The sequence below is a fragment of the Oncorhynchus clarkii genome, unplaced genomic scaffold (assembly GCF_045791955.1).
Source record: "Oncorhynchus clarkii lewisi isolate Uvic-CL-2024 unplaced genomic scaffold, UVic_Ocla_1.0 unplaced_contig_1793_pilon_pilon, whole genome shotgun sequence".
Classification (NCBI taxonomy): domain Eukaryota; kingdom Metazoa; phylum Chordata; class Actinopteri; order Salmoniformes; family Salmonidae; genus Oncorhynchus; species Oncorhynchus clarkii.
The window spans coordinates 65,034-78,942 of record NW_027261072.1 but is presented as its reverse complement, the minus strand read 5'-3'; the positions used below and the strand labels follow the sequence as shown (position 1 = coordinate 78,942).

General features: G+C 46.0%; 1 protein-coding gene across 1 annotated transcript in view; it reads left to right on the top strand.

The window, feature by feature from the left end:
• The window catches only part of LOC139404558 (exocyst complex component 4-like), a 129,253-nt gene that overhangs the window by 62,652 nt on the left and 52,692 nt on the right, over positions 1-13,909 (top strand). The window lies entirely within an intron of this gene.

Sequence of the window (13,909 nt, the reverse complement as noted above, 5' to 3'; positions counted from 1 at the left end):
ACTTTGTGAGGTTTCCACAGCCACCTCTCTCGTTCTCTCTCGTTCTCTCTCTCGTTCTCTCTCTCGTTCTCTCTCTCATTCTCTCTCTCTCTCGTTCTCTCTCTCATTCTCTCTCTCTCTCGTTCTCTCTCTCATTCTCTCTCTCTCTCGTTCTCTCTCTCATTCGCTCTCTCTCGTTCTCTCTCTCATTCTCTCTGTCTCGTTCTCTCTCTCATTCTCTCTCTCTCTCTCGTTCTCTCTCTCATTCTCGCTCTCTCTCATTCTCGCTCTCTCTCGTTCTCTCTCGCTCACAAATTTTCTCTTACACACACACACACACACACACACACACACACACACACACACACAGTGATACTTGGCAGCCACCCACCTATCTCACAGAATCATAATTGTCTCTGAAACAGCATTTGATTCTCCCTGACCCCGTAGAAGCAGTTAATTGGTGGTTATAGAATATAGACACACACACACACCCCGGTACCCATTTCTTCCAGCACAGGAAGTGGGCCTATCATCTCCATGGATACCACTTACTGCTCATGCTCACCTAGCACCTCCCCTATTAAAGATGAGATCAATCATGAGATCAATCACTTCTCACAGCAATGTGTTCCCCAGATCAGATATGTAACAGTGGATGTTATGCATCTCAAAGCTAGTCTCTGTGAATACTCTACAGTAGTGTATAAAGAATGAGTCTTCTCATACGGCCGTATGCCGACACATTGACCGTTACCATAAATACCTACACTGTTGATTCTTCTTCTTCAGTGTCTACCTGCATGTTTAGGCTATAGCTATAGTGGCTGTGTTAATGTGTGGATGCTACTGTTAGTGTGTGTGTGTGTGTGTGTGTGACTGCGTATATGTGTGTGTGTACCTGTTTTAGTCAATTAGTCCAGAGATGGTGAAGTGTCATCTAGAATACAGAGATGGCGAAGTGTCGTCTAGAATACAGAGATGGCGAAGTGTCGTCTAGAATACAGAGATGGGGAAGTGTCGTCTAGAATACAGAGATGGCGAAGTGTCGTCTAGAATACAGAGATGGCGAAGTGTCGTCTAGAATACAGAGATGGCGAAGTGTCGTCTAGAATACAGAGATGGCGAAGTGTCGTCTAGAATACAGAGATGGCGAAGTGTCGTCTAGAATACAGAGATGGCGAAGTGTCGTCTAGAATACAGAGATGGCGAAGTGTCGTCTAGAATACAGAGATGGCGAAGTGTCGTCTAGAATACAGAGATGGCGAAGTGTCGTCTAGAATACAGAGATGGCGAAAGGCCGTCTAGAATACAGAGATGGGAAGGGCCGTCTAGAATACAAAGATGGTGAAGGGCCGTCTAGAATACAGAGATGGCGAAGGGCCGTCTAGAATACAGAGATGGCGAAGGGCCGTCTAGAATACAGAGATGGCGAAGGGCCGTCTAGAATACAGAGATGGCGAAGTGTCGTCTAGAATACAGAGATGGTGAAGGGCCGTCTAGAATACAGAGATGGTGAAGTGTCGTCTAGAATACAGAGATGGCGAAGTGTCGTCTAGAATACAGAGATGGCGAAGTGTCGTCTAGAATACAGAGATGGTGAAGGGCCGTCTAGAATACAGAGATGGTGAAGGGCCGTCTAGAATACAGAGATGGCGAAGTGCCGTCTAGAATACAGAGATGGCGAAGGGCCGTCTAGAATACAGAGATGGTGAAGTGCCGTCTAGAATACAGAGATGGTGAAGTGTCGTCTAGAATACAGAGATGGCGAAGGGCCGTCTAGAATACAGAGATGGCGAAGTGTCGTCTAGAATACAGAGATGGTGAAGTGTCGTCTAGAATACAGAGATGGCGAAGGGCCGTCTAGAATACAGAGATGACGAAGGACCGTCTAGAATACAGAGATGGCGAAGGGCCGTCTAGAATACAGAGATGGCGAAGGGCCGTCTAGAATACAGAGATGGCGAAGTGTCGTCTAGAATACATGTGGCCCTCCGAGTGAGTTAAAGGGTAAGAGACATTATGTGGAATCTGTCACCATAAATGTTTCTGTGTGTGTCTATTTGTATTTATTATGGATCCCCATTAAGCAGCTCCTCTTCCTGGGATCCAGCAGTTTATACAATTTTAAAAACATAACAATACATTCACAGCTTTCACAACACACTGTGTGCCCTAAGGCCCCTACTCCACCACTACCACATATCTACAGTACAAAATCCATGCGTATGTGTGTGTATAGTGTTTATGTTATCGTGTGTGTGTGTGTGTGCACGAGCACGTGCATCTTTGTGTGTGTGTGTGTGTGAGAGAGAATGTCCAGTGCTTTATTATTATTTTTTTTTTACATTGAGAAAGTTTACATAGAAAATACAAGTCAGCTGGATGTAACGAGGTCAGCTGGATGTAACAAGGTCAGCTGGATGTAACGAGGTCAGCCGGATGTAACGAGGTCAGCCGGATGTAACGAGGTCAGCCGGATGTAACGAGGTCAGCCGGATGTAACGAGGTCAGCCGGATGTAACGAGGTCAGCCGGATGTAACGAGGTCAGCCGGATGTAACGAGGTCAGGGTGATGTTGTGATTTCAGCGGGATGTAATGATGTCACACCAACAACAACGATAGTGTCTAATAAAACAAGTGTTACTCATGAATACATTTACTTACAACAGCCAGTGTGCTCTCCCACCTCTCAGGCAGCTTGTGAAAGCCAGCATGGGTAGAATGCAATAATTGACTAATATTTGCCATATTGTAATAATTCTCATGTCATCATCATTTATTCCAACAACATTGTTTCCATCATCATTTATTCCAACAACACTGTTTCCATCATCATTTGTCGCAATAAAGTTCGACCCCAAAAAATCCCCCCCTGTCGAACAGATGACAATGTTGTCATCTGCCATTTTCATTGCACCTGTCACAATGATTTTATTTTGTGACATTGCATTTGACGGAAGAACCTGGGTCAATGGAAACCTGCCTCGTGTGTGTGTGTCTCTCTCTCTCTGTGTGTATGTGTGTGTCTCTCTCTCTGTGTGTGTATGTGTGTGTCTCTCTCTCTGTGTGTGTATGTGTGTGTCTCTCTCTCTGTGTGTGTATGTGTGTGTCTCTCTCTCTGTGTGTATATGTGTGTGTGTCTCTCTCTCTGTGTGTATGTGTGTGTCTCTCTCTCTCTCTGTGTGTCTCTCTTTCTGTGTGTGTGTCTCTGTGTGTGTGTGTGTGTGTGTATCCACTCCAGAATGTGTATGTAGGTGTGTTTTAAGACAGTGTGTGTATACACTCCAGAATGTGTATGTAGGTGTGTATTAAGACAGTGTGTGTATCCACTCCAGAATGTGTATGTAGGTGTGTTTTAAGACAGTGTGTGTCTGCCCCTCTGTCTTTGTTAACTCTCCATTCAGAGTGAGAGAATACTGACAGTTCATTACAGCTCCTGGCTCGGAGTTCACTGGCGTTTGTTTACGATTATGACTTCTCCTTAACGAGGACTGCGGCATCTTGCTAATTACACTGCTAGGCTAATGAGCCTCTCTCCAGTTAGCGGGAGCTCCATAAAACGCTCCTTTTGTTTGGGGTTTTGGCTTTTTTAATTACGCCAATCAAAGAGGCCTGCCTGCTCCTTCCTCTACTGCCAGATACACACATACAAGACCCAGGCCCTCGTGTGTGTGTGCGCTTGCGAGAGAAGTCCAACCGATCCCCACTGTGTCCTGGCTGGTTGGTCTCAGTGTGACAGCGGGCCACTACTTTTAATGGGCTACTCCAGTCCTCAGTGCTCCCTGCTCACTCAAGATGGCAGGTGGCTTTATGGAGGAAAGAGACTGAAGGAGATGATACATGTCCCAGAGGTGGACAGCTATAGAACAATACATCCTTCTGTATCAGTGTTTTAAAGGGAAGCTGCTGTAGGTTAAAGGAGCTGTTCTTGCCGTTTAGATCATCACATTCCTTGTACGTGTTGGGTCTTTCTCAGGCCTAATGTAGATGGGAAATGGTGCATGCCTGCTGTTTGGGGGGGGGGGACACACAAGTGTGTTCCTACAGCAGGTGTTCTAAGAGTGGGGCCACACCACTGGCACTTGAACCAATGGGCTGAAGGGACAGAGAGACACATGTTGATACACTACATTAAACACACTCTCTACCTTGGCTGCCATCACACAGGAAACGGCAGGGGACCCCATTTATAGGTGCACCTGCCATCCACTCCACCACAACACACATGTATGTACATGGGGTTAGGGGGAAGGCATTAGTGGACATACCTGGTGGACACACAGAGTGGGTTGCTGTGTTTTGGGGCTTGGGGGGGAGATGTTGCTCCATCCAGACTCACATACAGCTGGGTAGCATTGTCATGGGGAGATGTACTGTACCACCACACTGTAGTGTTAGCTGTTACCATATAGGACAACACACCCTGGGATATCACGGGACGCCGTGGTAAATACAGGTCACTACTAGGCATTTACATCTTTACCTTTCTAGACCATTTGATACGTTATAGACATGGGCTCTGATACCATACAGGAACGATACATTATCTAGAGACATGGGCTCTGATACCATACAGGAACGATACGTTATCTAGAGACATAGGATCTGATACCATACAGGAACGATACGTTATCTAGAGACATGGGCTCTGATACCATACAGGAACGATACGTTATCTAGAGACATGGGCTCTGATACCATACATGAACGATACGTTTTCTAGAGACATGTGCTCTGATACCATACAGGAACGATACGTTATCTAGAGACATGGGCTCTGATACCATACAGGAACAATACGTTATCTAGAGACATGGGCTCTGATACCATACAGGAACGATACGTCATCTAGAGACATGGGCTCTGATACCATACAGGAACGATACGTTATCTAGAGACATGGGCTCTGATACCATACAGGAACAATACGTCATCTAGAGACATGGGCTCTGATACCATACAGGAACGATACGTTATCTAGAGACATGGGCTCTGATACCATACAGGAACGATACGTTATCTAAAGACATGGGCTCTGATACCATACAGGAACGATACGTTATCTAGAGACATGGGCTCTGATACCATACAGGAACGATACGTTATCTAGAGACATGGGCTCTGATACCATACAGGAACGATACATTATCTAGAGACATGGGCTCTGATACCATACAGGAACGATACGTTATCTAAAGACATGGGCTCTGATACCATACAGGAACGATACATTATCTAGAGACATGGGATCTGATACCATACAGGAACGATACGTTATCTAGAGACATGGGCTTTGATACCATACAGGAACGATACGTTATCTAGAGACATGGGCTCTGATACCATACAGGAACGATACGTTATCTAGAGACATAGGCTCTGGAACGATACGTTATCTAGAGACATAGGCTCTGATACCATATAGGAACGATACGTTATCTAAAGACATAGGCTCTGATACCATACAGGAACGATACGTTATCTAGAGACAGACCCTTTGCTATGAGACTCGAAATTGAGCTCAGGTGCATCCTGTTTCCATTGATCATCCTTGAGATGTTTCTTCAACTTGATTGGAGTCCACCTGTGGTAAATTCAATTGATTGGACATGATTTGGAAAGGCACACACCTGTCTATATAAGGTCTCACAGTTGACAGTGCATGTCAGAGCAAAACCCAAGACATGAGGTCAAAGTAATTGTCGGTGGAGAATTATTTAAGGTCCCCAAGAACACAGTGGCCTCCATCATTCTTAAGTGGAATAGGTTTGGAACCACCAAGACTCTTCCTGAAGCTGACCTCCCGACCAAACTGAGCAATCGGGGAGAAGGGCCTTGGTCAGGGAGGTGAACAAAAACACGATGGTTTCCAGAGTTTCTCTCTGGAGATGGGAGAACCTTACAGAAGGACAACCATCTCTGCAGTACTCCATCAATCAGGCTTTTATGGTAGAGTGGCCAGACGGAAGGCACTCCTTAGTAAAAGGCACATGACAGTCCGCTTGGAGTTTGCAAAAAGGCACCTAAATACCATGAGAAACAAGATTTTCTGGTCTGATGAAACCAAGATTGAACTCTGTGGCATGAATGCCAAGTGTCATGTCTGGAGGAAATTTGGCACCATCCCTACGGTGAAGTATGGAGGTGGGAGCATCATGCTGTGGGGATGTTTTTCAGCGGCAGGGACAGGGATCGAGGCAACGATGAACGGAGAAAAGTACAGAGAAAAGTACAGGACCTCGAACTGTGGCGAAGGTTTACCTTCCAACAGGACAACGATTATAAGCACACAGCCAAGACAGCGCAGGAGTGGCTTCGGGACAAGTGTCTGAATGTCCTTGACTGGCCCAGCCAGAGCCCGGACTTGAACCCAATTGAACATCTCTGGAGAGACCTGAAAATCGCTGTGCAGCAACACTCCCCATCCAACCTGACAGAGCTTGAGAGGATCTGCAGAGAAGAATGGGAGAAACTCCCCAAATACAGGTGTGCCAAGCTTGTAACGTCATACCCAAGAAGACTCAAGGCTGTAATTTCTGCCAAAGGTGCTTCAACAAAGTACTGAGTAAAGAGTACTTAGAATACTTATGTTAATGTGATATTTCTGTTTTATAAATGTTTGTTAAAAAATGTCTATAAAACAGTGTTTGGTTTGTCATTATGGGGTATTGTGATGTCATTATGGGGTATTGTGATGTCATTATGGGGTATTGTGTGTAGATTGATGAGGGGGGGAAAAACATTTAATACATTCTAGAATAAGGCTGTAACGTAACAAAATCTTGAAAAAGTCAAGGGGTCTGAATACCTTCCCTAATGCACTGTATGTCAGTATATAGCACACAAATTCTGAATATCTCTCTCATATGGGCAGTCAATGAACTCTGACCTGATGATACTGACATGGGCTTGTGACTTTAGAGGGGGGTCAAGGTGAATGTAACACCCCAGTCCTGGAAAGAGACCTGATAACACATCCAACCGACATCATGTTTTCATATAGCAGCCATACCATAATAATAGTAATGATATGTTAAACATCCTCCCTATCACTAGGCCCCAGCAGTGTGTAAGGGGAGAGTGTGTATGATAGTAATGATGATATTAATATGAGACTGTATGGTTATCAGTCGGCCAGGACACAGGCCCTATGATAACACCAGTGTCATTTTAGTCCAGTATGTAGCGTGTATGATCCAATCATGTGTCTTTGTGATAACATGGACCCAGGTGATTGGTCAGAAGGCCCAGCAGGGGTTATAAATAAGAAAGAGGCATACTCTGTCTCTCTCTCTTCTGTTGTTGCTCCTTCCTCTTGTTCTCCTCTCCCTGCCTGTTTACTGGTCATCTTTTTTCATTTCGTTTAACCCTCCTACCCTTTCTCTCCCTCTACCTTCCTTCCTCCTTCTCTCTCTCTCTGGTTAGTGGTGGTAGCAGTGTGATGCTATCTGTTCAGTGGTCCTGTTCCCCCTGATTGATTTATTTAATTAGTCTCCTCTATCCAGGAGGGTGGTCACTCTACAGACCAGAACTGGAGATTGGCTCCATTAATCTCTTGGATGGGGGTCCCTATACACACACACACACACACACACACACACACGTACACACACACACACACACACGTACACACACACACACGTACACACACGCACGTACGCACACGTACACACACGTACGCACACGTACACACACACACGCACAAACACACGTACGCACACACACGCACAAACACACGTACGCACACGTACACACACACACACGTACATACACATACACATACACATACACACACACAGGGAGACAGAGGCATGCATTCACACATACCAGGGTGATGAAGCCACCACTGAATCATATCCAGTAATTTTGCTCTTGAAATAATGTCGTGACGTTATGTCCATGTCTCCTGTTGTCCTGTTGTGACGTTATGTCCATGTCTCCTGTTGTGACGTTATGTCCATGTCTCCTGTTGTGACGTTATGTCCATGTCTCCTGTTGAGACGTTATGTCCATGTCTCCTGTTGTGACGTTATGTCCATGTCTCCTGTTGTCCTGTTGTGACGTTATGTCCATGTCTCCTGTTGTGACATTATGTCCATGTCTCCTGTTGTGACGTTATGTCCATGTCTCCTGTTGTGACGTTATGTCCATGTCTCCTGTTGTGACGTTATGTCCATGTCTCCTGTTGTCCTGTTGTGACGTTATGTCCATGTCTCCTGTTGTGACATTATGTCCATGTCTCCTGTTGAGACGTTATGTCCATGTCTCCTGTTGAGACGTTATGTCCATGTCTCCTGTTGAGACGTTATGTCCATGTCTCCTGTTGAGACGTTATGTCCATGTCTCCTGTTGTGACGTTATGTCCATGTCTCCTGTTGAGACGTTATGTCCATGTCTCCTGTTGTGACGTTATGTCCATGTCTCCTGTTGAGACGTTATGTCCATGTCTCCTGTTGAGACGTTATGTCCATGTCTCCTGTTGTGACGTTATGTCCATGTCTCCTGTTGAGACGTTATGTCCATGTCTCCTGTTGTCCTGTTGTGACGTTATGTCCATGTCTCCTGTTGAGACGTTATGTCCATGTCTCCTGTTGAGACGTTATGTCCATGTCTCCTGTTGTGACGTTATGTCCATGTCTCCTGTTGTGACGTTATGTCCATGTCTCCTGTTGTGACGTTATGTCCATGTCTCCTGTTGTGACGTTATGTCCATGTCTCCTGTTGTGACGACGTTGTCCATGTCTCCTGTTGTGACGTTATGTCCATGTCTCCTGTTGAGACGTTATGTCGTTATGTCCATGTCTCCTGTTGTGACGTTATGTCCATGTCTCCTGTTGTGACGTTGTGATGTCCATGTCTCCTGTTGTGACGTTATGTCCATGTCTCCTGTTGTGACGTTATGTCCATGTCTCCTGTTGAGACGTTATGTCCATGTCTCCTGTTGTGACGTTATGTCCATGTCTCCTGTTGAGACGTTATGTCCATGTCTCCTGTTGTGACGTTATGTCCATGTCTCCTGTTGTGACGTTATGTCCATGTCTCCTGTTGAGACGTTATGTCCATGTCTCCTGTTGAGACGTTATGTCCATGTCTCCTGTTGTGACGTTATGTCCATGTCTCCTGTTGAGACGTTATGTCCATGTCTCCTGTTGAGACGTTATGTCCATGTCTCCTGTTGTGACGTTATGTCCATGTCTCCTGTTGTGACGTTATGTCCATGTCTCCTGTTGTGACGTTATGTCCATGTCTCCTGTTGTGACGTTATGTCCATGTCTCCTGTTGAGACGTTATGTCCATGTCTCCTGTTGAGACGTTATGTCCATGTCTCCCGTTGTGACGTTATGTCCATGTCTCCTGTTGTCCTGTTGTGACGTTATGTCCATGTCTCCTGTTGAGACGTTATGTCCATGTCTCCTGTTGAGACGTTATGTCCATGTCTCCCGTTGTGACGTTATGTCCATGTCTCCTGTTGTCCTGTTGTGACGTTATGTCCATGTCTCCTGTTGAGACGTTATGTCCATGTCTCCTGTTGTGACGTTATGTCCATGTCTCCTGTTGAGACGTTATGTCCATGTCTCCTGTTGTGACGTTATGTCCATGTCTCCTGTTGAGACGTTATGTCCATGTCTCCTGTTGTGACGTTATGTCCATGTCTCCTGTTGAGACGTTATGTCCATGTCTCCTGTTGTGACGTTATGTCCATGTCTCCCGTTGAGACGTTATGTCCATGTCTCCCGTTGAGACGTTATGTCCATGTCTCCCGTTGTGACGTTATGTCCATGTCTCCCGTTGAGACGTTATGTCCATGTCTCCCGTTGAGACGTTATGTCCATGTCTCCCGTTGAGACGTTATGTCCATGTCTCCTGTTGTGACGTTATGTCCATGTCTCCCGTTGAGACGTTATGTCCATGTCTCCTGTTGAGACGTTATGTCCATGTCTCCTGTTGTGACGTTATGTCCACGTCTCCTGTTGTGACGTTATGTCCACGTCTCCTGTTGAGACGTTATGTCCATGTCTCCTGTTGAGACGTTATGTCCATGTCTCCTGTTGAGACGTTATGTCCATGTCTCCTGTTGAGACGTTATGTCCATGTCTCCTGTTGTGACGTTATGTCCATGTCTCCTGTTGTGACGTTATGTCCATGTCTCCTGTTGAGACGTTATGTCCATGTCTCCTGTTGAGACGTTATGTCCATGTCTCCTGTTGTGACATTATGTCCATGTCTCCTGTTGAGACGTTATGTCCATGTCTCCTGTTGAGACGTTATGTCCATGTCTCCTGTTGAGACGTTATGTCCATGTCTCCCGTTGAGACGTTATGTCCATGTCTCCTGTTGAGACGTTATGTCCATGTCTCCTGTTGAGACGTTATGTCCATGTCTCCCGTTGAGACGTTATGTCCATGTCTCCTGACTCTGTGTGTGTGTGTGGATTCTGTACAAGCCAAGGCCAAACCAAAGCCATAATCACATTAAACAACCAATCCAAGCTGTTTGTTCACACTGTGGGATGTTAAGTGCCGTTCAGATTCGTTACCAGCCAGCCTATTCCCTACATGGTGCACTTCTTTTGACCAGCACCTATAGGGTTCTGGTGATGAGTAGTGCACTGTATAGGGAATAGAAGGCCATTTTGGGACACAGCCCAGTAATGTATCCATTGAAGGGTGTTTGTGTTAACCTCTTGACTGGGGCTGGATGGAACGCTGATTACATCTGTAGCCACGTCATTTGCCGGAGTGCACCCTGAATTACAGATGTGTTCATATGCCAATGGTCTGCTAATGAATTTGACCTTTTTAATTTCCCTCTGCTTATTTACATGCACACACACTATCCCACCTTCCCACCCTGCCACCCCCACAAACGGTTGTCTAATGACACTGACCTTTTTATTCGGTGTGTTTGTTGATGTGTTTATCAGCTGCCTGCTGATTGGCTCCTGCGGTGGTGGGTTGGGAAGCCCATTATGAAGTGCCTCTCACGGCCGGGGGGGCAACAACAGGCAATCACAGAACAATCCCCAGTTAGCTGCATTGTGTTGATGTGTGATTGGGACCACAGGACTCCTCTGGGTGTCTGAGGGAGCACAGGACGAAGGTGGGGAGACAGCCTGGGTGTCTGAGGGAGCACAGGACGAAGGTGGGGAGACAGCCTGGGTGGATGCACACACACATTGGACACACACGTGCATCCACACATTTGAACACAGATATTTTACATTCTCAGACACAGGCTCAACCCAAAACTGTGGACACAGATTTACCTATAAACACACACACCCCACAGGTTTACCTATAAACACACACACCCCACAGGTTTACCTATAAACACACACACCACAGGTTTACCTATAAACACACACACACCACAGGTGTACCTATAAACACACACACCCCACAGGTTTACCTATAAACACACACACACACCACAGGTTTCCCTATAAACACACACACACCACAGGTTTACCTACAAACACACAAACCCCACAGGTTTCCCTATAAACACACACACTAGTAAACTCAAGTTATTCTGGTGTTTACGACTAAATGAGATTCCACCGTAAAAAACAATATGGTGGAACGCCCAACTTTCTAGGGCCTTATGCAGTATAACAATCCATTTAGATGTCATTCAACCCACATGTTGTTTGGGATGCATCGCTCCTTTATCTGTCATAAAACAGATTGAGCCTAACCACCTCGTGGACAATTTTACAGCTGTTAAAAATGTTGATTTTGCACCTAATCAACATGAATGAATTTCTACGATTTGGTCTGTACCTAAAATCCCTTTTACAGTATATCTAGAGAGAGAGGGAGAGAGACGGACGGTTTGACTCAAAGTAGAACCGGCTCCTAGCAGTGTGGCTGCTGAAGGATAGTGTGTGTTGGGACAGATAACACTACTGTTTGTCTGAGGAAAGAGGAGCAGGAAGTTGGAATGTCAGACCTGTTAAAAACGGTCTCCTGGTTTGAAGGAAAAGGGAGTTTACTTTGAGCCCATGATACAAGATCCAGCTGTCATGTGGTTTGATGAAAAATAACATGATGTGTGTGGTGCTATGATAATGAATCTCATTGTACACTTACAGACACCCATAGTACACACACACACACACACACACACACACACACACACACACACACACACACTCTCGCTCTCTCTCTCTCACACACACACACGTACGTACACACACACACACGACCCCCTCTGAGTGAACATCTCCATCTATAACCTGATCACCCAACTCAGTGGTTGCCATGGGTGATGCTTTGAGTGGGCGGGTTCCACCTCCGCCCCTCCTCCAGAGTGTAATGATGCGACCATCACCGTGGTAACCCCCTGAGGAGAAAGGAGGGAGAGAGAGAAAGGGATGTGTGTGTGTGTGCATCTTCATTAGCACCATGGTGATATGTATTTCATTGCCTTCTGTGGGGGGGGGGGTCCATCTCTGTGCTCCATTAGGTCCATTTGGAACCTTTTTGGGGGTACACACAGTACACACACACACACACATTACACACACACACACACACATTACACACAAACACACACAGTACACACACACAGTACACACAGTACACACACACACACAGTACACACACACACACACAGTACACACACACACACACATTACACACAAACACACACAGTACACACACACAGTACACACACACACACACAGTACACACACACACACAGTACACACACACACACAGTACACACACACACAACACACACACAGTACACACACACAGTACACACACACACATTACACACACACACACACACACACACACACACATTACACACACACACACACATTACACACACACACACACATTACACACACACACACACACACATTACACGCACACAAACACACACAGTACACACACAACACACACACACCCACAGTACACACACAACACACACACACCCACAGTACACACACACACAGTGCACACAGTACACACACAGTGCACACAGTACACACACACACACACATACACACACACAGTACACACACCGGACGTGTTACCTGTCCCAGACCTGCTGTTTTCAACTCTCTAGAGACAGCAGGAGCAGTAGAGATACTCTTAAGGATCGGCTGTGAAAAGCCAACTGACATTTACTCCTGAGGTGCTGACTTATAGCACCCTCTACAACTACTGTGATTATTATTATTCGACCATGCTGGTCATTTATGAACATTTGAACATCTTGGCCATGTTCTGTTATAATCTCCACCCAGCACAGCCAGAAGAGGACAGGCCACCCCTCATAGCCTGGTTCCTCTCTAGGTTTCTTCCTAGGTTCAGTACACAAACACAAACACACACAGTACACAAACGCACACAGTACACAAACGCACACAGTACACAAACGTACACAGTACACAAACGTACACACACACACACACACACAGTACACACACACACACACACACACACACACACAGTACACACAGTACACAAACACACACAGTACAAACACACACAGTACACAAACACACACCGTACACACACACACAGTACAAACACACACCGTACACACATACAGTACAAACACAAACACACAGTACACCCACAGTGCACACAGTGCACACACAGTACACAAACACACACAGTACACACGCTCACAGACACTTTCAGACACACACAGTGTACACAGTACACACACACACACGACCCCACTGAGTGAACATCTCTACATCTATAACCTGATAACCCAACCCAGTTGTTGCCATGGGTGATGCTTTGTTGTGGGCAGGTTCCGCCGCCTCCCCTCCACCGGGGTGTAATGATGCTGCCATCACCGTGGTAACCCCCCGAGGAGAAAGGAGGGAGAGAGAGCTAGGGTTGATTACGAGGTTTGACAGAATGCTGTCTGGGGAAACCACAGCATTCTCAGGATTAGTGT